General features: G+C 40.3%; 1 pseudogene; it reads right to left on the bottom strand.

Moving 5' to 3' along the window:
- Positions 1-22,094: 22,094 nt before the first annotated feature.
- LOC136171093 (ubiquitin-conjugating enzyme E2 D4 pseudogene) lies at positions 22,095-22,540 on the bottom strand (annotated as a pseudogene).
- Positions 22,541-23,207: the final 667 nt, after the last annotated feature.

Here is a 23,207-nt window from a genome sequence, read left to right as displayed (position 1 = left end):
GTCTGTATTTCTGTTTTGTGCCAGTACCATACTGTCTTGATGACTGTAGCTTTGTAGTATAATCTGAAGTCAGGAAGGTTGATTCCTCCAGCTCCATTCTTCTTTCTCAAGACGGCTTTGGCTATACAGAACCTTTTGTGTTTCCATCTGAATTGTGAATTTTTTTGCTCTGGTTTTGTGAAAAATGCCATTGCTATTTTGATAGGGATCTAACTAACCAATACGTTGATAGGAAAGGAAGAAAGAAAAGTAAGAGTAGATATGCAAAGTTAAATAGAGGTATATGAAGATTTATTTACATTAAAAATTAACTGCAAGGGGAAAAGAACAGTAGGAAAGGCAAACAAAGGAATAAATGTAGAAAAAAATGTAATACATTTAAAAAAATTAAAATTAAAAAAAAAAGGAATAAGGGAAGATGAAAGAAAAAGAAAAGGAAAATTCCACAGAAATGCAAAAGCCCAATGTAGAGACAGAGTTTTATAACAATAAAAAGTGTGATTAAAAAAAAAAACAAAACTCAAAAACTTAATTAGATTTCATAGTACCAATAAAATTGACAACTACAACAGGGGGCAGAGGGGAAAGGAAAAAAAAGAAAAGGAAAAAAAGTCAAGGAAAAACAAATCTAAAACTACAGAACAAGTCAAAACATAAGAATAATAAATGTTTTTCTTCAATCTCTGCTGTCAGAGTCCTTTCCCAGCTGGGAGTCACAGTCCCCCTCACCTCCCTGGGATGCCCTCCGACACTGTGCTGATCTCTGGACCTGCTGAGGGGGCAGCTCAGAGTCTAATCTGGTCCTCCTCCTGTGTGTTCTTGCCTCCAATGCCCACAGCTATCAGAGCTAGTGTGTTTTATTTTGTGGGAGCTCTCAATGTCCTTTTATATATTCCGTAGACACAGAGTCTGCCCTGTTAATTGTGTTGATTTAATCTGCAGCTTGTACAGCTGGTGGGAAGGTTTTGGGTCTTCTTCCTTAGCCACACTGCCCCTGAGTTTCAATTGTGGTTTTATTTCTACCTCTGGATATGGGTCGTCCACTGGGGTTTGCTCCTGAGGCTGCCCTGGAGGACTTGGGTTTGCCCCAGTGAGGGCCAGGTGTGGAAGTGGTGCAGCTGCTTGGGTCGCAGGGGCTCTGGCAGCACCAGGTACTCGGGGGGTTGGCGGCTAGGGCAGCAGGAAATACAGAGCTCTAGAAGGGGATGGCAACCAGATTTGGCCAATACTCTCCAGTATTCTTGCCTGGAGAACCCGCCTGACAGAGAAGCCTGGTGGGCCACAGTCTACAGGGTTTCAAAGAGCTGGACACGACCAAAGTGACCCTGTGTGCACAGATGCAAGACTTTTTTTTTTGGCCTGTGGCAGCTCTGCCCTAGTGAGGGTTGAGCACGAAGGTCGCACAGCTGCTTGGGCTGTGGGCACCCTGGTGACACCAAGTGTGCAGAGACATGGACTACCTCTGCCGCGGGAGGTATGGCTCTATCAGAGTCTTTTTTTTTTTTTTTTTTTGAGCCTCTGATTGCTGATGTTCAGAAGGCCTCTTTGGCTAGTCTTCTCTGTAGCCCCACCCGTTCAGGCACTTAGAGGGCTCCCTTTCCTGGGTCCTTCACTGTTGTTTGGCACATGAGGCACATAGAGAGGCCTCCCTGGCTGGGGTCCTATTCTGTAGGTCAGTGCATCAGAAACTTAAAGGGGCACCCTGGGTAGGGTCCTGCTCTGTAGTTTCATGCATCAGGCACTTGATGGGCCAGCCTCTGTGTTGTTCAGCTGCGGATGTTAGCTGTGTGGGGAGAGAGAGGCTATGGTGATAGCTCCACCCGTATGCGTGACTCAGCAGTATTGCCTTACTCCCATGGCTGCCTGGCTTTCCTCCACAGGCATCTCCCACCACAGTCTCCTCTCTCACGTCCCCTAGGTCCATCTCTCTGCAATGAACAGCAGCCTTCACCCTGGGATAGCTCGATAATCCCTAAGCTCCAGCTCCCAGCTGCTGTACCTTCTAGGGGACCTGCATTCCTGTCCAGGGATTGGTATGACTCTGGCAAGGGTTGTGTGATTCTCATTCCATTTAGGCTGCCACGTGTCAGCTGTTTTGCTCTCAGCCTTAAATGTTTCTCCTCTGACTCAGAAAATTTCCCCAATGTGGGGATCGGATGCCTGCTTCAGTCCCCCTACCCACTAAGGGAAGGTCCAGTCCTAGTTAACACTCCTGTTTTTTCCCCTAGTTCCTTCATCCTACCGAGTTTTGTGTGGTTCTATACATTCTTTTCTGCTGGTCAGATACTCCTGTCCGCTGTCAGCTGATGTTCTGCATGCACTTCTGGGTCTGAAGGGGTATTTCTGATGTATCAGTGGAGAGAGGTGTACTCCATGTCCACCTACTCCTCTGCCATCTCGTTCTCTCTATTGGAAGATTTTTGATCATAGTTTCAATTTCATTACTTGTGATTGATCTATTTTTATTTCTTAGTAGTTCAGTATTGAAGTGTTGTACTTTCCTACAAATTTGTCCATTTTTTCCAGGTTGTCCATTTTATTGGTGTCTATATGCTTGCAGTAGTTTCTCATGATTCTTTATTTTTCTGTGGTATCAGTTGTAACTTCTCTTTTTTCAGTTCTCATTTTTTTTTGAAGCTTCTCCCTTATTTTCTTGATGAGTCTAGCTAAAAGTTTATCAATTTTGTTCATCTCTTCAAAGAACCAACTTTTATTTTTGTTAATTTTTGCAATTACTTTCTTCATATGTATTTCATTTAATCTGATGTGACCTTTATGATTTATTTTCTTCTAATAACTTTGAGGTTTCTGTTCTTTCTCTAGTTGCTTTAAGTGTAAGGTTAAATTGATACTTGAGATTTTTCTTGTTTCTTGAGGTGGGTTGTATTGCTCTAAACTTTCCTCTTAGATCTGCTTTTGCTGCATCCCATAGATTTTGGGTCATTGTGTTTTCATTGTCATTTGTTTTTTGATATCCTCTTTGATTTCTTCAGTGACCCATTGATTATTTAGTAACCTTTTGTTTAGTCTCCATGGGTTTGTATTTTTTACAGTTTTTTCCTCCTGTAATTGATTTCTAATCTCATAGCATTTTCGTTGGCAAAGATGCTTGATACAATTTCAATTTTCTTAAATTTACCAAGGCTTGATTTTGACCCAAGATGTGCTTTACTCTGGAGAATGTTCCATGCACACTTAGAGAAAGTGTGTTCTGCTTTTAAATGGAATGTCCTATAAGTATTTGTTAAGTTTATCTGGTCTAATGTGTAATTTCCGGTTTGTGTTTCCTTATTAATTTTCTGTCTGGATGGTTTTTCCATTGGTGAAAAAAGTCCCCACATTTCTCCTTTTATGGCTGTTTGCGTTAGCCTTATGTATTGAGGTGCTCCTACATTGAGTGAATAAATATTTATAATGTTTTATCTTCTCGGTTTGATCCCTTGTTCATTATGTAGTGTCCTTCCTTGTCTCTTTTTCACAGTGTTTATTTTAAAGCCTGTTTTGTCTGATATTAGTATTTCTACTGCATCTTTGTTTTTATTTCCATTTGCATGGAATATCTTTTTCTGTCGCCCCCCTTTCAGTCTCCATGTGTCCTAGATCTCAAATGAGTCTCTTAGAGATAGCATATATATGGGTCTTCTTTTTGTATCCATTCAGGCAGTCTGTCTTTTGGTTGGAGAATTTAATCCATTTAATTTAAGGTAATTATTGCTTTGTATGTTCCTCTTATCATTTTATTAATTGTTTTGGTTTTTTAAAAATTTTTTTGTAAGTCTTCTTTCTTCTCTTGTTTTTTCCACCTAGAAATTTTCTTTAGCAATTGTTACAAGGCTGGTATGATGGTGCTGAATTCTCTTAGCCTTTACTTGTTTGTAAAGCTTTTGATTGCTTCATTGAATCTGAATGAGATCCTTCCTGGATAAAGTAATCTTGGTTGTAGGTTTGTTCCTTGATTCTAATGTGTATATACCCTCTTAATGTTTTTATTTTAAATGTTGTTGTTCAGTCACTAAATTGTGTCTGACTCTTTGCTACCTCAGGGACTGCAGCATGCCATGCTTCCCTGTCCTTCACCATCTCCTGGAGATTGTTCAGCCTCATGTCCATTGAGTCATGATGCCATCCAACCATCTCATCATCTTTTGTCCCCTTCTCCTCCAGCCCTGAATTTTTCCAGTGAGTCAGCTGTTTGCGTTGGGTGGTCAAAATATTGGAGCTTCAGCTTCAGTATCAGTCCTTCCAATGGATATTCAGGGTTAATTTCCTTTAGAATTGCTTTAAAAAGAATGTGTATTTTGGTGACTTTAAATTGTATTGTCCACAACTCAGACCCCTCTTCCAAAGTCCTGATTTATGTTTGAAGCTCTCTACCTGGTATCATTACTTGCTTGTTCAAAAGACATCTCAAAGGAAAGATGTTAAAAACTGATTTCCTGACCTTTCCAATGGAATCTCCTCCACCTTCGGCCTTCTCCATCTAATTCATGGACATCTCCATCTTTCTAGTTCTCAGATGCCAAACTTTGGAGTCATCCTAGACTTTTCTGTTTTTCCAGCACTCTACATGATTTCCATTAGTAAAGTCGATTCGTTCTGTCTTCAAAATATTAACATCACCATCTGGATCAATGGCTTAGCTGCCCAGACTGACCTCCCTGCTCCTCATTGTTCTCCTGAAATCTGTTCTCAACGAAGAAGTTAAAATGATCTTTTGGAAATGAGATCATGTCAGTCTTTTCCTCAGCCCCCTGCAATGGATTCTCTTTTCACACAGACTGAAAATCAAAGTCCTTGGAAAGCTTACAAGGCCCTGCAGAATCTGATCCCTTCCCCTGGTCACTTCTTTCCTGTGCTCCGTCATACACACCTACTTGATATTCCTTAAGTCCTCTAGGTTATGCCTTACTCTAGCTGCTCCCCACAATGTAGACTTGGCTCTTTCCCCAGATGTAAGTGTGGCTGGCACCTGCAATGTCATCAAGTCTTTACACAAATATTTCTTCTAGAGCCAGCTTTTACCAGTTCATGAGAGCCAATTATTAAATATTCAGAAATTTTACAAGCTAGTTTCAAACCTTTGGTAGCTTGAAATTGACCATAGTGGGAGTATTTAGCCTGTGGAAATAAGGCCTAACTTGATCACCCTATTTAAATGTGCAATTTTTATATTCTTCTTCTTTAAACCCTTACTTGCCTTATCCCACTCTACATTTCCTTTTCTCTTTCTAATGGCACATGCCACTCAATATCTTACATGTATGTCTATGTATCATATTTTATATGTGCATACATGCTCAGATCCTTAGTCATGTCCAACTCTGTGCAACCCCATTGACTGTAGCCTGCCAGGCTCCTCTGTCCGTGGGATTTTCCAGGCAAGAATAATGCATTGGGTTGCTATTACCTTCTCTAGGTGATCTTCCCGACCCAGGGATCAAACCCCCATAGTTGTGTCTCTTGCATTAGCAGCAAGTTCTTTACCATTGTGCCATCTGGGAATCCCCTTATTATATACACACATATACATCCATATATGTGTATGTGTGTGTGTGTGTGTGTGTGTGTGTGTGTGTGTAGAATTCAGTTCAGTCGCTCAGTCGTGTGCGACTCTTTGTGACCCCGTGAATCGCAGAACGCCAGGCCTCCCTGTCCATCACCAACTCCTGGAGTTTACTCAAACTCATGTCCATCGAGTAAGTGATGCCATCCAGCCATCTCATCCTCTGTCGTCCCCTTCTCCTCCTACCCCCAATCCCTCCCAGCCTCTGGGTCTTTTCTAATGAGTCAGCTTTGAGCATCAGGTGGCCAAAGAACTGGAGTTTCAGCTTCACATTAGTCCTTCCAATGAACACCCAGGACTGATCTCCTGTAGGGTGGACTGGTTGGATCTCCTTGCAGTCCAAGGGACTCTCAAGAGTCTTCTCCAACACCACAGTTCAAAAGCATCAATTTTTCAGTGCTCAGCTTTCTTCACAGTCCAACTCTCACGTCCATACATGACCACTGGAATAACCATAGCCTTGACTAGATGGACCTTTGTTGGCAAAGTAATGTCTCTGTTTTTTAATATGCTGTCTAGGTTGTTTATCTAGCTACAAATGATAAAATGGTAAAATAAGCATATCAAGTTAGTATGCTTCGTGTTGACACGATAGTGTCTTCAAGGTCAGAAAAATAAATGATTTTTGTATATGTTAAGCATTATATTCATATATTTAAAAAATAATAGTTTCTATAAACCAGAAGTTTTATACAAAAATATATCAAACCAAAAAGATGAATCTCTATAAATATACCTTTGTTTCCAGTCACTTTGAAATTCAATGCCTAACATGCTTTTCAAGAATCTTGAACATATTTCTCAGAAAGTGTTTTACTTTAACTTTTCTAAAAGTATAGAAGCTCCCCAAATTGTTGTTTATTTTGATTATTACGATGTCTGTGGGGAAATATTACTGATTAATAGAGTAAACTTTGGTGTAGGAAGGGATTCATGCAAATCAGATTGCATATCAGAAATAAAGTTGAAATGTTTTGTGATGAAGATACTAAAGCAGTGAACTCTCCTCATAAATCTAACATTGACAATTTATAATCAGTAACTGACCTCTATTTAAAAAGTCTCATGCTTACAGAATTCTGTCACTCAAGTTCTTTTTCAGATTGCCCAGTCATTTCTGCCAACATTAATATGGACCATTTTCAAAATTCTAAGCATTCATTGTTCTAAAGTCTATCACAGAATCTTAAAGGAACCTGTTAGTCTGAAGTCTGTGATATTTTTTGACTTAATCAAATACCCCAGGACTACTACAGGCCCTCTGCAGCCGTTCTTTCCTCTGAATCTAAAGGCACCCAGTCTAGCTCAGGATAGGAAAGAGTTTGCTAGTACCTAGGGGTAGGATCAGCAAAATTTGGGAGGTTATGATTTTAAGTTTGATAAATATAACAACAAAAGTTTCCTGCCAGTTACATGTTGTAGGGGTCATGTTTTGAGTCTTTTTAAAAATCAATTCACAATATATATTGCTATAGATAAGTGAAAATATACCTATGACAGCTTAAAAAAACTAGAGGTGTTTTCCTACCTTATAACATGAATGTCAATGGTAAGCTGCTCAAGGTCGATGCACACACTCAACAGCAATGTCTGGTATCTAGGCTCTTTTTTCATTCTTTGTGCATTGCTGTGCCTAGCATGTTGTCTTCATCCTCATGCTAGTCATTTCTTGTTCACAACACAACCCATGTGCCAACAAGCACATCCACAGTCCAGGCTAGGGGAAAGGAAAAGACCAAAAATCTGAGCCAGCCATGTCTGTTCCTTTATTTTATTTTACATTAAAGAAAATATATGAAAAACAATAAATTGACACAAGCACGCTTGGGAAATATTTGCAATATAAATGAAGATAAGTAATAGGTAAAAAGCTCTTTACAGATAAACTTTAATGGCTAAAGGAAAACATCAAAGTAACAGGAAAACGAACACATGCTATCAGTTCAGTTCAGTCGCGTCGCGCAGTCGTGTCTGATTCTTAGCGACCCCATGGACTGCAGCATGCCAGGCCTCCGTGTCCATCACCAACTCCTGTAGTTTACTCAAACCCATGTCCATTGAGTTGGTGATGCCATCCAACCATCTCATCCTCTGTAGTCCCCCTCTCCTTCCACCCCGAATTTTTCCCAGCATCAGGGTCTTTTCAAGTGAGTCAGCTTTGAGCATCAGGTGGCCAAAGTATTGGAGTTTCAGCTTCAACATCAGTCCTTCCAGTGAACACTTAGGACTGATCTCCTGTAGGGTGGACTGGTTGGATCTCCTTGCAGTCCAAGGGATTCTCAAGAGTCTTATCCAGCAACACAGTTCAAAAGCATCAATTCTTCAGTGGTCAGCTTTCTTTATAGTCCAACTCTCACATCTGTACATGACTACTGGAAAAACCATAGCCTTGATTAGACAGACCTTTGTTGGCAAAGTAATGTCTCTGCTTTTTAATATACAGCCTAGTTTGGTCATAACTTGTCTTCCAGGGAGCAAGCATCTTTTAATTTCATGGCTGCAGTCACCATCTGCAGTGATTTTGGAGCCCAAAAAGATAAAGTCTGACACTGTTTCCCAATCTATTTGAGAGAGGGCATCAGAGAGCAGACAGACTGAAACCACAATCACAGAAAACTAACTAACCTAGTCAAATGGACCACAGCCTTGTCTAACTCAGTGAATCCATGCTATAGATACCTTATAAAATAAAGGAACTATAAATAGTTCTTGACTATGTGAAAAGAAATCAATCTTTACCAAATAAAAGAAGTAAAATCTAATCATACTTATATACCATTCTTTAACTTTCACATTGACAAATATAAAAAAGTTTGAAAAAAGAGGAAGGGTGTGGCAAGCAGTACTCACACATTGTTGATAGTACTAATAATATCAATTGGTACAAATTTTTTGTTAGGACAAGTAGCCAATATCTTACAAATTTTAAATATGGATATGTTTGAACCCAGAATTTTTACTGATAATTTATACTGTTTACATGATTCCATATCTGTACAAAGAAATTAATATAAAAATATGGTGGAGAGACATAGCAGTTGGTGCATTAGATGACTCTGATGGTATTCCTTAAGGTGGTCCAACAACAAGGACTTCAAAATACCCAGCTGAAACTAATGCCAATAGGCAAGCTTTCCAAGCAGCTATCAACTGAGTCTTTGTTGTTCAGTCGCTCAGTTGTATCTGACTTCTTGGGACTCCATGGACTGCAGCACAGCAGGCTTCCCTGTCCGACACTGTCTCCCAGAGTTTGCTCAAACTCATGTCCATTGAGTCAATGATGCCATCCAACCATCTCATAATCTGTCACCCCTTCTTCTCCTGCATGCAGTATTTCTTAGCATCAGGGTCTTTTCTAGTGAGTCACCTCTTCATATCAGGTAGCCAAATACTGGAGCTTCAGGATCAAAATCAGTCATTCCAATGAATATTCAGGATTGATTTCATTTAGGATTTACCAGTTTGATCTCCTTGCTTTCCAAGGGATTCTCAAGAGTCTTCCAGCATTTCCAGCATGACAGCTGGAAAGCATCAATTCTTTGGTGCTAAGTTTTCTTTATGGTCCAGCTCTCACATCCATACATGATTACTGCAATAGCTTTGACTATACGGAACTTGGTTGGCAAAGTGATGTCTCTGTGTTTTAATACGCTGTCTAGGTTTGTCATAGCTTTTCTTCCAAGGAGCAAGCATCATTTAATTTCATGGCCGCAATCACCACCTGCAGTGACTTTGGAGCTCAAAAATAAAGTTTGTCACTATTTCCATTTTTTCCGCTTCTATTTGGCCATGGTGTGACAGGACTGGATGCCATGATCTTAGTTTTTTGAATGTTCAGTTTTAAGGCAACATTTTCACTCTCCTCTTTCACCTTCATCAAGAGGCTTTAGTTTCTCTTCACTTTCTGCCATTAGGATGGTGACATATCTGAGTTGTTGATGTTTCTCCCAGCAATCTTGATTCCAGCTTGAACTTCATCCAACCCAGCAGTTTGCATGTTGCATTCTACATATTTGTATGCAAGTGAAGAAGCAACAGTTAGAACCAGACATGGAGCAACAGACTGGTTACAAATTGGGGAAGGAGTACGTCAAGGCTGTATATTGTCACCCTGCTCATTTAACTTACATGCAGAGTACATCCTGCAAAATGCCAGGCTGGATGAAGCACAAGCTGGGATCAAGATTGCTGGGAGAAATATCAATAACCTCAGATATGTAGATGACACCACCCTTAGGGCAGAAAGCAAAGAACTAAAGAACCTCTTGATGAAAGTGAAAGAGGAGAGTGAAAAAGTTGGCTTAAAACCCAACATTCAGAAAACTAAGATCATGGCATCTGGTCCTATCACTTCATGGCAAATAGATGGGGAAACAATGGAAATAGTGAGACACTTTATTTTTGGGGGCTTCAAAATCACTGCAGATGGTGACTGCAGCCATGAAATTAAAAGACACTTGCTCCTTGGAAGAAAAGTTATGACCAACATGGACAGCTTATTATAAAGCAGAGATGTTACTTTGCCAACAAAGGTCCATCTAGTCAAAGCTATGGTTTTTCCAGTTGAGAGTTGGACTATATAGAAAGCTGAGTGCTGTAGAATTGATACTTTTGAACTGTGGTGTTAGAAAAAACTCTTGAGAGTCCCTTGGACAGCAAGGAGATCAAACCAATCAATCCTAAAGTAAATCAGAACTGAATATTCACTGGAATATTCAGTTGGAAGGACTGATGCTAAAGCTGAAACTCCAGTACTTTGGCCCCCTGATGTGAGGAATTAACGCATTGGAAAAGACCCTGATGCTAGAAAAGATTGAAGGCGGGAGGAGAAGGGGACGACAGAGGAAGAGCTGGTTGGATGGCATCACCAACTCAAAGCACATAAGCTTGAGCAGGCTCTGGAAGTTGGTGATGGACATGGAAACCTGGCGTGCAGCAGTTCATGGGGTCACAAAGAGCTGGATATGACTGAACAACTGAACAGAACTGAACTCTGCATATAAGTTAAATAAGCTAGGTGACAATATACAGCCTTGAGGTACTCTTTTCCCAGTTTGGAACCAGTCCATTGTTCCATTTCCAGTGCTAACCATTGCTTCTTGACCTGTATACAGATTTCTCAGAAGACAGGTAAGGTGGTCTGGTATTCCTGTCTATTGTAGAATTTTCCACAGTTTGTCATGATGCACCCCGTCAAAGGCTTTAGCATAGTCAGTGAAACAGAAGTAGATGTTTTTTTTCTGGAATTCCCTTGCTTTTTCTGTGATCCAGGGTATGTTGACAATTTGATCTCTGATTCCTCTGCCTTTTCTAAATCCAGCTTGTATATCTGGAATTTCTTGGTTCATGTAGTGTTGAAGCCTAGCTTGAAGAATTTTGAGTTTTTCCTTGCTAGCATGTGAGGTGAATGCAATTCTGATGTAGTTACAGCATTCTTTAGCATTGCCCTTCATTGGGATTGGAATGAAAATGGACCTTTTCCAGTCCTGTGGCCACTGCAGTGCTTTCCAAATTTCCTGGCATATTGACTGCAGCACTTTCACAGCATCATCTTTTAGGATTTGAAATAGCTCAGCTGGAATTCCATCACCTCCACTAGCTTTGTTTGTGGTGAGGCTTGCAAAGGCTCTCTTGACTTCACATTCTAGGATGTCTGGCTCTAGGTGAGTGACCACATCATTGTGATTGTCTGTGTCATTGAGACCTTTTTCGTGCAGTTCTTCTGTGTATTCTTGCCACCTCTTCTTAATATCTTCTGCTTCTATTAGGTTGATACCATTTGTGTCCTTTATTGTGCCCATTTTACATGATCTTTTCTCTTGGTATCTCTAATTTTCTTGAAGAGAAATCTCGTCTTTCCTTTTCTGTCATTTTCCTCTATTTCTTTGCATTGTTTACTTAGGAAGGCTTCTTATCTCTCATTGTTACTTTTTGGAACTCTGCATTCAGTTGGGTACATCTTTCCTTTTCTCCTTTGCCTTTCACTTCTTTACTTTGCTATTTGTAAGCCTCCTCAGACAACAATGTTGCCTTTTTGCATTTCTTTTTCTTTTGGGATGGTTTTGATCACCACCTCCTGTACATATTATGAATCTCTGTCCATAGTTCTTCAGGCATTCAGACTATAAGATCTAATCCCTTGAATCTATTTGTCACTTCCACTGTATAATCATAGTTCAGTTTAGTCGCTCAGTTGAGTCCCAACTCTTTGTGACCCCATGGACTGTAGCATGCCAGGCTTCTCTGTCCATCACCAACTCCTGGAACTTGCTCAAACTCTTGTCCATCGAGTCGGTGATGCCATCCAGCCATCTCATCCTCTGTCATCCCCTTCTGCTCCTGCCTTCAACCGTTCCCAGCATCAAGGTCTTTTCCAATGAGTCAGGTCTTCACATCAGGTGGCCAAAGGATTGGAGCTTCAGCTTCAGCATCAGTCCTTCCAATGAATATTCAGGACTTCCAATGAATAGTCAGCCCAAGAAAATAAAATCTGTCACGGTTTCCATCACTTTCCAATATATTTGCCATGAAGTGATGGGACCGGGTGTCATGACCTTAGTGTTTGAATGTTGAGTTTTAAGCCAGCTTTTTCACTGTCCTCTTTCACTTTCTTTTTTTATTTTTTATCTTTTATTTTATTTTTTTGATTTATTTTTATTAGTTGGAGGCTAATTACTTACAAAATTGTAGTGGGTTTTGTCATACATTGACATGAATCAGCCATGGATTTACATGTATTCCCCATCCCGATCCCCCCTCTCACCTCCCTCTCTACCCAATCCCTCTGGGTCTTCCCAGTGCACCAGGCCCGAGCACTTGTCTCATGCATCCAACCTGGGCTGGTGATCTGTTCCACTATAGATAATATACATGGTTCAATACTGTTCTCTCGAAACATCCCACCCTCGCCTTCTCCCACAGAGTCCAAAAGTCTGTTCTGTACATCTGTGTCTCTTTTTCTGTTTTGCTTATAGGGTTATCATTACCATCTTTCTAAATTCCATATATATGCATTAGTGTACTGTACTGGTCTTTATCTTTCTGGCTTACTTCACTCTGTACAGTGGACTCCAGTTTCATCCATCTCATTAGAACTGATTCAAATGAATTCTTTTTAATGGCTGAGTAATATTCCATGGTGTATATGTACCACAGCTTCCTTATCCATTCATCTGCTGATGGGCATCTAGGTTGCTTCCATGTCCTGGCTATTATAAACAGTGCTGCGATGAACATTGGGGTGCACGTGTCTCTTTCAGATCTGGTTTCCTCGGTGTGTATGCCCAGAAGTGGTATTGCTGGGTCATATGGCAGTTCTATTTTCAGTTTTTTAAGAAATCTCCACAATGTTCTCCATAGTGGTTGTACTAGTTTGCATTCCCACCAACAGTGTAAGAGGGTTCCCTTTTCTCCACACCCTCTCCAGCATTTATTGCTTGTAGACTTTTGGATAGCAGCTATCCTGACTGGCATGTAATGGTACCTCATTGTGGTTTTGATTTGCATTTCTCTAGTAATGAGTGATGTTGAGCATCTTTTCATGTGTTTGATAGCCATCTGTATGTCTTCTTTGGAGAAATGTCTGTTTAGTTCGTTGACCCATTTTTTGATTGGGTCATTTATTTTTCTGGAATTGAGCTTTAGGAGTTGCTTGTATATTTTTGAGATTAATCTTTTGTCTGTTGCTTTGTTTGCTATTATTTTCTCCCAATCTGAGGGCTGTCTCTTCACCTTGCTTATAGTTTCCTTTGTTGTGCAAAAGCTTTTGAGTTTCATTAGGTCCCTTTCTTTATTTTTGCTTTTATTTCCAATATTCTGGGAGGTGGATCATAGAGGATCCTGCTGTGATTTATGTTGGAGAATGTTTTGCCTATGTTCTCCTCTAGGAGTTTTATAGTTTCTGATCTTACATTTAGATCTTTAATCCATTTTGAGTTTATTTTTGTGTATGGTGTTAGAAAGTGTTCTAGTTTCATTCTTTTACAAGTGGTTGACCAGTTTTCCCAGCACCACTTGTTAAAGAGGTTGTCTTTTTTCCATTGTATATCTTTGCCTCCTTTGTCGAAGTTAATGTGTCCATAGGTTCGTGGATTTATCTCTGGGCTTTCTATTCTGTTCCATTGATCTATATTTCTGTCTTTGTGCCAGTACCATACTGTCTTGATGACTGTGGCTTTGTAGTAGAGTCTGAAGTCAGGCAGGTTGATTCCTCCAGTTCCATTCTTCTTTCTCAAGATTACTTTGGCTATTCGAGATTTTTTGTATTAAGGAAACAATACCATTCACCATTGCAACAAAAAGAATAAAGTACTTAGGAGTATATCTACCTAAAGAAACAAAAGACCTATACATAGAAAACTATAAAACACTGATGAAAGAAATCAAAGAGGACACAGACAGATGGAGAAACATACTGTGTTCATGGATTGGAAGAATCAATATTGTCAAAATGGCTATACTACCCAAAGCAATCTATAGATTCAATGCAATCCCTATTAAGCTACCAACAGTATTTTTCACAGAAGTAGAACAAATAATTTCACAATTTCTATGGAAATACAAAAAACCCTCTTTCACTTTCATCAAGAGGCTCTTTTTCGTTCCTTCTCGCTTTCTACTATATGGGTGGTGTCATCTGCATAGCTGAGGTTATTTCTCCAACAATCTTGATTTTGGCTTGTGTTCATCCAGCCTGGTATTGTGTGTGATGTACTTTAACATCATGTAAGTTAAATAACCCAGGTGACAATATACAGCCTTGACATATCTTTTCCCAATTGGAACCAGTCCATTGTTCCATGTCTGTTTCTAAGTGTTGCTCCTTGATCTGCATACAGAGTTCTCAGGAGGCAGGTAAGGTGGTTTGGTATTTCCATCTCTTGAAGAATTTTCCACAGTTTGTTGTGATCCACACAGTCAAAGGCTTTGGCATAGTCAATACAGCAGAAGTCGATGTTTTTCTGGAACTCTTTTTCTTTTTCTATGATCCAGCGGATGTTGGCCATTTGATCGCTAGTTCCTCTGCCTCTTTTAAATCCAGCTTGAACATGTGGAAATTCTTGGTTCACATACCATTAAAGCGTAGCTTGGAGAATTTTGAGCATTACTTTGCTAGTGTGGGAGATGAGTGCAATTGTGCAGTAGTTTGAACATTCTTTGGCATTGGCTTTCTTTGGGATTGGAATGAAAACTGACCTTTTCCAGTGTATAATCACAAGGGATTTTATTTAGGTCATAACTGAATGACACAGTAGTTTTCCCTACTTTCTTCAATATAAGTCTGAATTTTGTAATGTGGATCTCATGATCTAAGCCACAGTGAGTTCTATGTCTTGTTTTTGCTGACTGTATAGAGCAAGAGGTATCTCATGACAGTATGACTATAACTTTGAATGTGCAGCTAAGGGTCTTCCAACTTACTGGAGCAATTCCTGACTCTTCCTTACACCTTTACACATATTTGAGGAGGCACTGCCCCTAAATTACAAGCCAGTGTGTGTTCAGCCACCCCCAGTCCAAGCTTGCTTTCCATGGGTATTTGTTTTCTGTTGCTGCATAAATAATAGCCCAAAACTTTACTTAAAGCAACACACATTTACAGTCTCAGTTTCTGTAAGTATGAAGTCTATGGACAGTTTAGCTGGACCTTGTACTTAGAACCTCATGAGGCTGTAATCAAGGTGTTGGCCAGGACTGAGTTCTCATCTGGAAGCTCAAGTAGGAAGAGTGTGCTTCACAGCTTGTGGATTGTCTGCAACATTCAGGTCCTTGTGTCTGTAGTATTCGTGGCCACTTGCTTTACACAGCTGCAAGGGAGGGGAGCATCTGCTAGCAAGACAAAGTCTCCTGTGATGTAACATAACCATGGGAGTGATATTCTCATCACCCTTCCCATATTCTGTTGATTGGAAGCAAGTCATGGATCCCACAGACACAAAAAGGGAGGTGAGGATGCTAGCACATGAGTACTTGGAGGTGGGAATCTTGAGTCACAGTAGAACCTGTCCACCACGTCCTGTGACAGAAAGAGTCTAGGGGGCCTGTATACCCTGCTAGGCCTTTGCAAGGGCTCTCTGCTTTGGGTGAGCCATGTGCTGTTTCTGCTATTTTGAGATGATACTTGCTGTAGCACCACTTGTATTTTTATTTAGTTTTAATTGGAGGGTAATTGCTTTACAATGTTCTATTGGTTTCTGCTCTACAACAGCTCAAATCAGTCATAATTATATATACCACCTCCCTGTTGAGTTTCCCTCCCTCTGCACTCCCATCCTACCCTTCTAGATTGTTAGAGTGCTAGGCTGGGCTCCCTGTATGTATAACAGCTCCCTACTCATTATCGATGTTATGCATGTTAGTGTACATATGTCGATACTATTTTCTCAATTTGTCCTACCCTTTCCTTCCCCTGCTGTGTCTTCAAGTCTGTTCTTTGCATCTGCATCTCCATTCCTTTCCTCTAAAGAGAGTTTCATCAGTCCTGTTTTTCTAGATTCCACGTGTGCTTGTTCTTAGTCGCTCAGTTGTGTCCAACTCTTTGTGTCCCCAGGCCAGAATGCTGGAGTGGGTTGCCACGCTCTCAGCCAGTGTATCTTTGCGACTCAGGTATTGAACCCAGGTCTCACATTGCAGGCAGATTCTTTACCATCTGAGTTAATATACGATATTTGTTTTTCTCTTTCTGACTTACTTGGTATAACAGGCTCTACGTTCATCCACCTCACTACAACTGACTCAGATTTGTTCCTCTTTATGGCTGAGTAATACTCCATTGTATATATGTACCACATCATCTATCCATTCATCCGTCAATGGACATCTAGATTGCTTCCATGTCCTGGCTACTGTAAATAGTGATGCAGTGAACATTGGGGTACCTGTGTCTTTTTGAATTGTGGTTTTCTCAGGGTATATGCCCAGTAGTGAGATTACTGGGTCATGTGAAAGTTTTATTTTTAGTTTATTGAGAATCTCCATAGAAGCTGTGTCAGTTTACATTGTCACCAACAGTGCAGGAGGGTTCCCTTTTCTCCCCATCCTCTCTAGTACTTATAATCTGTAGTGTTTTTTTGTTTGTTGTTTTTGATGATGGCCATTTGGATGAGTATGAGTTGATACCTCACTGTAGTTTTGTTTTGCATTTCTGTAATAATGGGTGATGTTGAGCATCTTTTCATGTATTTGTTGGCCATCTGTATGTCTTTTTTGGAGAAATGTCTGTTTAGGTCTTCCCATTTTTTGATTGGACTGTTTGTTTTTCTGATAATTGCACTGTATTAGCTGTTAATCTGTTTAGGAGATTAATCCTTTGTCGGTTTCTTCATTTGCAATTTCTCCCATTCTGAAGATTGTCTTTTCATCTTATTTATGGTTTCCTTTGCTGTGCAAAAGCTTTTAAGTTTAATTATATCCCATTTGTTTATTTTTATTTTTATGTCCATTACTCTAGGAGATATGTCAAAGAGGACCTTCCTCTGATTTATGTCAAAGGGTGTACTGCCTATGTTTTCCTATAAGAGTTTTATTGTTTATTACCTTATATTTAGGTCTTTAATCCATTTTGAGTTTGTTTTTGTGTATGGTGTTAGGGAATGTTCTAATTTCAGCCTTTTACATGTAGCTGGCTAGTATTCCCACCCCACTTAGTGAAGAGACTCTTTGTCCCATTATATATTCTTGCCTCCTCTGTCACAGATAAGGCACCCATGAGTGTGTATTTATCTCTGGGCTTTCTATCTTGTGCCATTGGTCTATATTTCTGTTTTGGGGCCGGTAACATACTATCTTGATGATTGTATCTTTGTAGAATAGTCTGAAGTCAGGAAGATTCATTCCTCCATTTCTATTTTTCTTTCTCAAAATTGCTTTGACTATTCAAGGTCTTTTGTGTTTCCATATAAGTTGTGAAATTTTTTTTCTAGTTCTGTGCAAAATACCATTGGTAGTTTGATAGGGATTGCATTGAATCCGCAGATTGCTTTGGGTAAGTATAGTCATTTTCACAATATTGATTTTTCCAGTCCCAGAACATGCTATGTCTCTCCATCTGTTTGTGTGATCTTTGATTTTTTTCATCAGTGTCTTGGAGTTTTCAGCATATAGATCATTTGTCTTTCAGGCAGGTTTACTCCTAGGTATTTTATTCTTTTTGTTTCAGTGGTGAATGGGATTATTTCCTTAGTTTCTTTTTCTGATTTTTCATTGCTAGTGTTTAGGAATGCTAGGGACTTTTCTGTATTAATTTTATATCCTGGGGCTTTACTGAGTTCATTGATTAGGTGTAGTGACTTTCTGGTGGAATCTTTAGGGTTTTCTATACATAGAAAACATATCATGTCATCTGCAAACAGAATTTTACTTCTTCTTTTCCTATCTGGATTCCTTTTATTTCTTTTTCTTTGATTGCTGTGCCTAGGATTTCCAAAACTATGTTTAATAATAGTGATAGGCATGGGCACCCTTGTCTTGTTCCTGATTTTAGAGGAAGGGCTTTCAGTTTTATACCATTGAGGATAATATTTTCTGTGGGTTTGTCATGTATGGCCTGTATTAAGTTGAAATAGGTTCCTTCTATGCTAATTTTCTGGAGAATTTTTATCATAAATGGGTGTTTATGATAAAAATAAAACCTTCTCTGCATCTATTGAGATGATCATATGTTTTTATTTTTCATTCAATTTGTGAATATGGCATCACATTAATTTGTGTATATTGAAGAATCCTTGTATCCCTTGGATAAACCCTAATTGATCATGGTATATGATCTTTTTAATGTGTTTTTGGAGTTTGTTTGCTAGAATTTCATTGAGAATTTTTGCATCTATGTTCATTGGTGATATTCGCCTGTAATTTTTTTTTCTGGTAAATTTGTCTGGTTTTGGTATCAGGGTGATGTTGGTCCCTTAAATAAGTTTGGGAATTTTCCTCCCTCTGCATACTAGCCCCCTCAGAGTATCCTCAGGGCAGTCAACCCCTGTCCCTTCCCTGGTGTCTGAAGCCTGAGCCTCATTACCCAGCACTCACTTGACACAGTGGGCATGGAAGCAAGGATCTCAGACTGGTAAGTTCTAGTCAGCACTGATCTCTGTGGTGAATTCTGTCCACTTTGCCTTTCATACACTTGTCACTGCACTCCTCTCTGAGGTTTCGAAGCTCCCCCTGTCCCCACCCTCAGGGGATCTGAAACTTTTCCTCTTTCACAGCTCCCTCTTAGAGGTGCAGGTCCCATCTCAGTTCCTGTTTTTCTTATAATTTTGACCAAACCCTGTTATGTGGAGGTTCGCTTGCCTTTCTGGATGTCTAGGATTTGCTGACAGCATTCAGAAGGTGTTCTGTAGGAGTTGTTCCATGTGTAGATGTATTTTTTATGTATTTGTGGAGAGGAGGAGGATCTCCATGTCTTATTCTTCTGCTATCTTGAAAGTCTCCCCTATGTTCCTTTTTTATTGAGGAAGAACAACGATTTCCAGAAGCTCAGCTCAGTAGACTTCCTCTTATATCTTATTGGCTAGAATTAAGTTCACATGACTCCTTCCAAACTAATAACTGATCCAAGAGGATCAGATAACTATAGTTGTTTAGACTAAGGGAGATTTACTCCTTGGACTGTGGTAAGAATCAAGTCTCTGAGATCAAGATAGTACAGGCACCATCTGAACAATCTAAACTTTCCCTCTGTCAGTAAGGAAAGATTATTGGATATTGTATAGACAATGGAGAGTTGCTTTCATATCCACAGTGTACCTCACTCTTCTTCAAATTAAATCACTGGTATTAGTAAATAGCACATAAAACCAAAGTATAAAATATAGCAGTAGTTGATTGAGAACATGTTTTGGCCTCCATTTTCATATGCTACCTAGGTTTTAGGTATGAAGGGTTCTAAATGACATTCAGACTTCCTATTAAGAACTTGATTTATTAATGTGCTTCAGACCCATGGTATAAATAAATTATAATACCCAGGAACTTAATTTAGTTTCTGGTATTTAGGACCCTTTGAGGTATGTTAATTAAATCTCACTGTTCTCTTTTGTAAAACAGAAATATTATCATGCTATAATGTGGTTGTAAGGGTTAAATTCTTAGCACAGATTATGGCATTCTGTAATGTGTGCTAAGTTGCTTCAGTCATGTTTGACTCTTTGTGACTCTATGGACTGTGGGCCACCAGGCTTCTCTGTCCATGGGATTTTCCAGACAAGAATGCTGGTGTGGGTTGCCATTTGCTTCTCCAGGGGATCATCCCAACCCAGGAATTGAACCCACATCTCTTATGTCTCCTGCATTGGCAAGTAGGTTCTTTACCACTAGCGCCACCTGGGTTGGAAAGATCCCCTGGAGCAGGTAATGGCTACCCACTCCAGTATTCTTGCCTGGAGAATCCCTTGGACAGAGGAACCTGGCAGACCATAATCCACAGGTTTGCAAAGAATCAGACATGACTGAGCAAGTAACACTTTTGTGGCATTCTATAAGTTACCTGTAAATGTTTGCAATTGAGATTGCTCACTTATTACTATTCCTATATCTGTGACTTATTGAATTATTAAAAGTGACCCCAATTTACTGAGTTACTTACATTATATTGAGTAGTATAAAAAGTGGGAGGGAAGGGACATAAGCTATAATACATTGAGAAATTCTGGCCTCACTTTAGTTAGGTGAACATAAATAAGTTTAGTTACTATCACATTAAATAAATACTAAAAAGTTAGTATTAAATAAACACGTCTTCCCAACATATTGGGAATCTCATAGGAATCAAGGCTGCTCCAGGAGTTTTTGGAAGACTATACATAAGTGGGATTTTTTTTGGATACTCCATCAAAGCAGTTGCAATGTAGGTACATTTTAAAACCTAGTGTAAAACCAGACTCTCACAAACAAACAAACAGACAACAAATTCTGAGCTATTCTCTACAAAGACAGGATTTTTTATAATTGATGTATGTAGCTGATTTACAGTATTGTGTGCTTCAGGTGTACAGTAGAATGATTCAGTTCAGTTCAGTCGCTCAGTCATGTCCAACTCTTTGCGACCCCATGAATCGCAGCACGCCAGGCCTCCTTGTCCATCACCAACTCCCGGAGTTTACTCAAACTCATGCCCATCGAATCGGTGATGCCATCCAGCCATCTCATCTTCTGTCATCCCCTTCTCCTCCTGCCCCCAATCCCTCCCAGCATCAGGGTCTTTTCCAATGAGTCAGTCAGCTCTTCGCATGAGGTGGCCAAAGTACTGGAGTTTCAGCTTCAGCATCAGTCCTTCCAGTGAACACCCAGGACTGATCTCCTTTAGGATGGACTGGTTGCATCTCCTTGCAGTCCAAGGGACTCTCAAGAGTCTTCTCTAACACCTCAGTTCAAAAGCATCAATTTTTCAGTTATGCATATATACGTGTGTGTGTGTATTATAGGGGGCTTCCCAGGTGGCGCTAGTGGTAAAGAACCTGCCTGACAATGCCGGAGATGTGAGACTTGGGTTAGATCCCTGGGTCGGGAATATCCCCTGGAGGAGAGCATGCAACCCACTCCAGTATTCTTGCCTGGAGAATCCCATGGACAGAAGAGCCTGGTGGGCTACAGTCCATAGGGTTGCACAGAGTCAGACATGACTGAAGTGACTTAGCACGCACGCACATGTGTACACACACACATACACACACACACACACGTTTTCTGACTTTTTTAAGGATTATGAATGAATTATATTTTTATTTCCATTTATCAGTCCCCTCCCTGCTGTGTTCTGGGACATGAATGGCTCACACTTAGACTTCCTGTAGCCTCTGAATAGTAGGAGGTTGAGGTAGTGAAAAACCTCATCAGATAGAAAAGCATAATCCAAATCATTCCAGGTTTCATGATTTTGACCTTCTAAAAGGCCAGTTATCTCATGGTGTTTTATTATTTTTTAAAAAAAAATTATACTAAATAGAACTCCTGACATCTCTTTACTGCTTCTCGGTGTGAGGGGAGAGTGCCAGCATGTGGTACAGACAAGAAAGACCAGTGGAATCTGTGGGGCAAGGCCTCCACTTCCCAGTGACGCTGTCACCAGGTACTCCCGAGATGAGTTGAGACTCTTCAGGATGTGGTTTGTGGCAGATAGCATGTGAGGAAAGCCTGCCCACTCTGTCTTAGACCCCTAGGCTGGCACTGAGTTTTACAGACAAAGAGCATGTGGGAAGGGGCCAGGCTGAGGCGCCTTTGCGAGTGATGCTGCCTGAGTGAGGCCAGGCTGGGGGGCTCACGGGTGCCCTCAAGAGGTGAACAGTGAGTCAGGGTGGAGGGGCCTATTACAAAGAAGTCAGGAAGGCCGCAGATCAAAACAGTGGCTACTGACCTGGCATCAGTGACATGACTGTGTCAAAACCACGATGGCTGAGAGTGGTACCAACATGCTGTGGTTGGAGAAAGTGGGCAGCCAGCGTTTGTTTGCAGAAGAGATGACGCTCTGTGAGTGGCTCAGCCAGTAGCTCAGCTCAGCTTCTCTTGGACAATGTCTCCCATAAAACCTCTGAGTTATTTACATAGCATATTTCTGTGTCCGTTCTCTCCCTAGTGTGTTATACATCTTTCTGTCAGCCTTGTAGGTGTGGGCTGTCTCTGGCACCAGAGGGTCATCAGGGTTGTGTCACAGAGCAGGGAACAGTTGAAAAAGAAAACTTTTGACACTCTCAGTGCTAGAGACTGTTGGGACCACAGGACGTCAGGGTAGACCCTGCTGCTACTGTTGATGTTGGGGTGTTAAACTTTGGTTGTGCAAGCAACGTTTGGGGACTTGAAAGGATAATCTGTAGGCAAGTGGATGGTCAGGAAGAAAATATTGCCTCCTTGGTAGGGACTGTAATTCAGGGCCATGAATGTGGCCTGCCAGTGGAACAAATCATCCCCCACAGGTCTTGCAGAGCAGTGAGCAGGAGGGTCCCTCTGCAAGTCAGTTAATTTCTTCTGGATCCACTTCAGCACCATCCTTCTGCTGCTGGGGACGGGGGCTCCTGGTCCAGGGCTACCAGAGGTAACCTACTGCTGTCTTGGCCCTGATTCTTTTCCATTATAGGCTATTATAAGATACTGAATATAGTTCTTTGTGCTATAAAGAAAAATCCTTGTTGTGTACCTAGTTTTCATATAGTGGTGTGTAATTGTTAATCCTGTGCTTTTATCCCTCCCCCCTGCTTTTCTTTGGTAAACATAAATTTGTTTCGTGTGTCTGAGTCTGTTTCTTCTTTGAAAATTAGTGCATTTTTATTCCTTTTTAGATTGCACATATGAGTAATATCATATAATATTTGTCCTTCTCTGGCTTATTTCACTCAGTGTGATGATCTCTAGGTCCATGGCATTATTTCACTGTTTTTTATGACCAAGTATTATTCTACTGTTTATATATATCACATTTTCTTTTTCATTAATCTGTTCATGGACACTTAGGTTGCTTTCATGTATTGGCTATTCTGAATATTGCTTCTGTGAAAATTGGGGTGCATGTATATTTTCAAATTAAGATTTTCATCTTTTATGGATATATGCCCAGGAGTAGGCTTGCTAGATCATATGATAACTCTAGTTTTTAAAGGAACCTCTATATTGTTTTCCATAGTGGCTACAACAAAGACAGATTCCATTTTTAATGATA

The sequence above is a fragment of the Muntiacus reevesi genome, chromosome 6, assembly GCF_963930625.1.
Source record: "Muntiacus reevesi chromosome 6, mMunRee1.1, whole genome shotgun sequence".
Lineage (NCBI taxonomy): Eukaryota > Metazoa > Chordata > Mammalia > Artiodactyla > Cervidae > Muntiacus > Muntiacus reevesi.
This window is presented reverse-complemented; position numbering and strand designations above follow the sequence as displayed.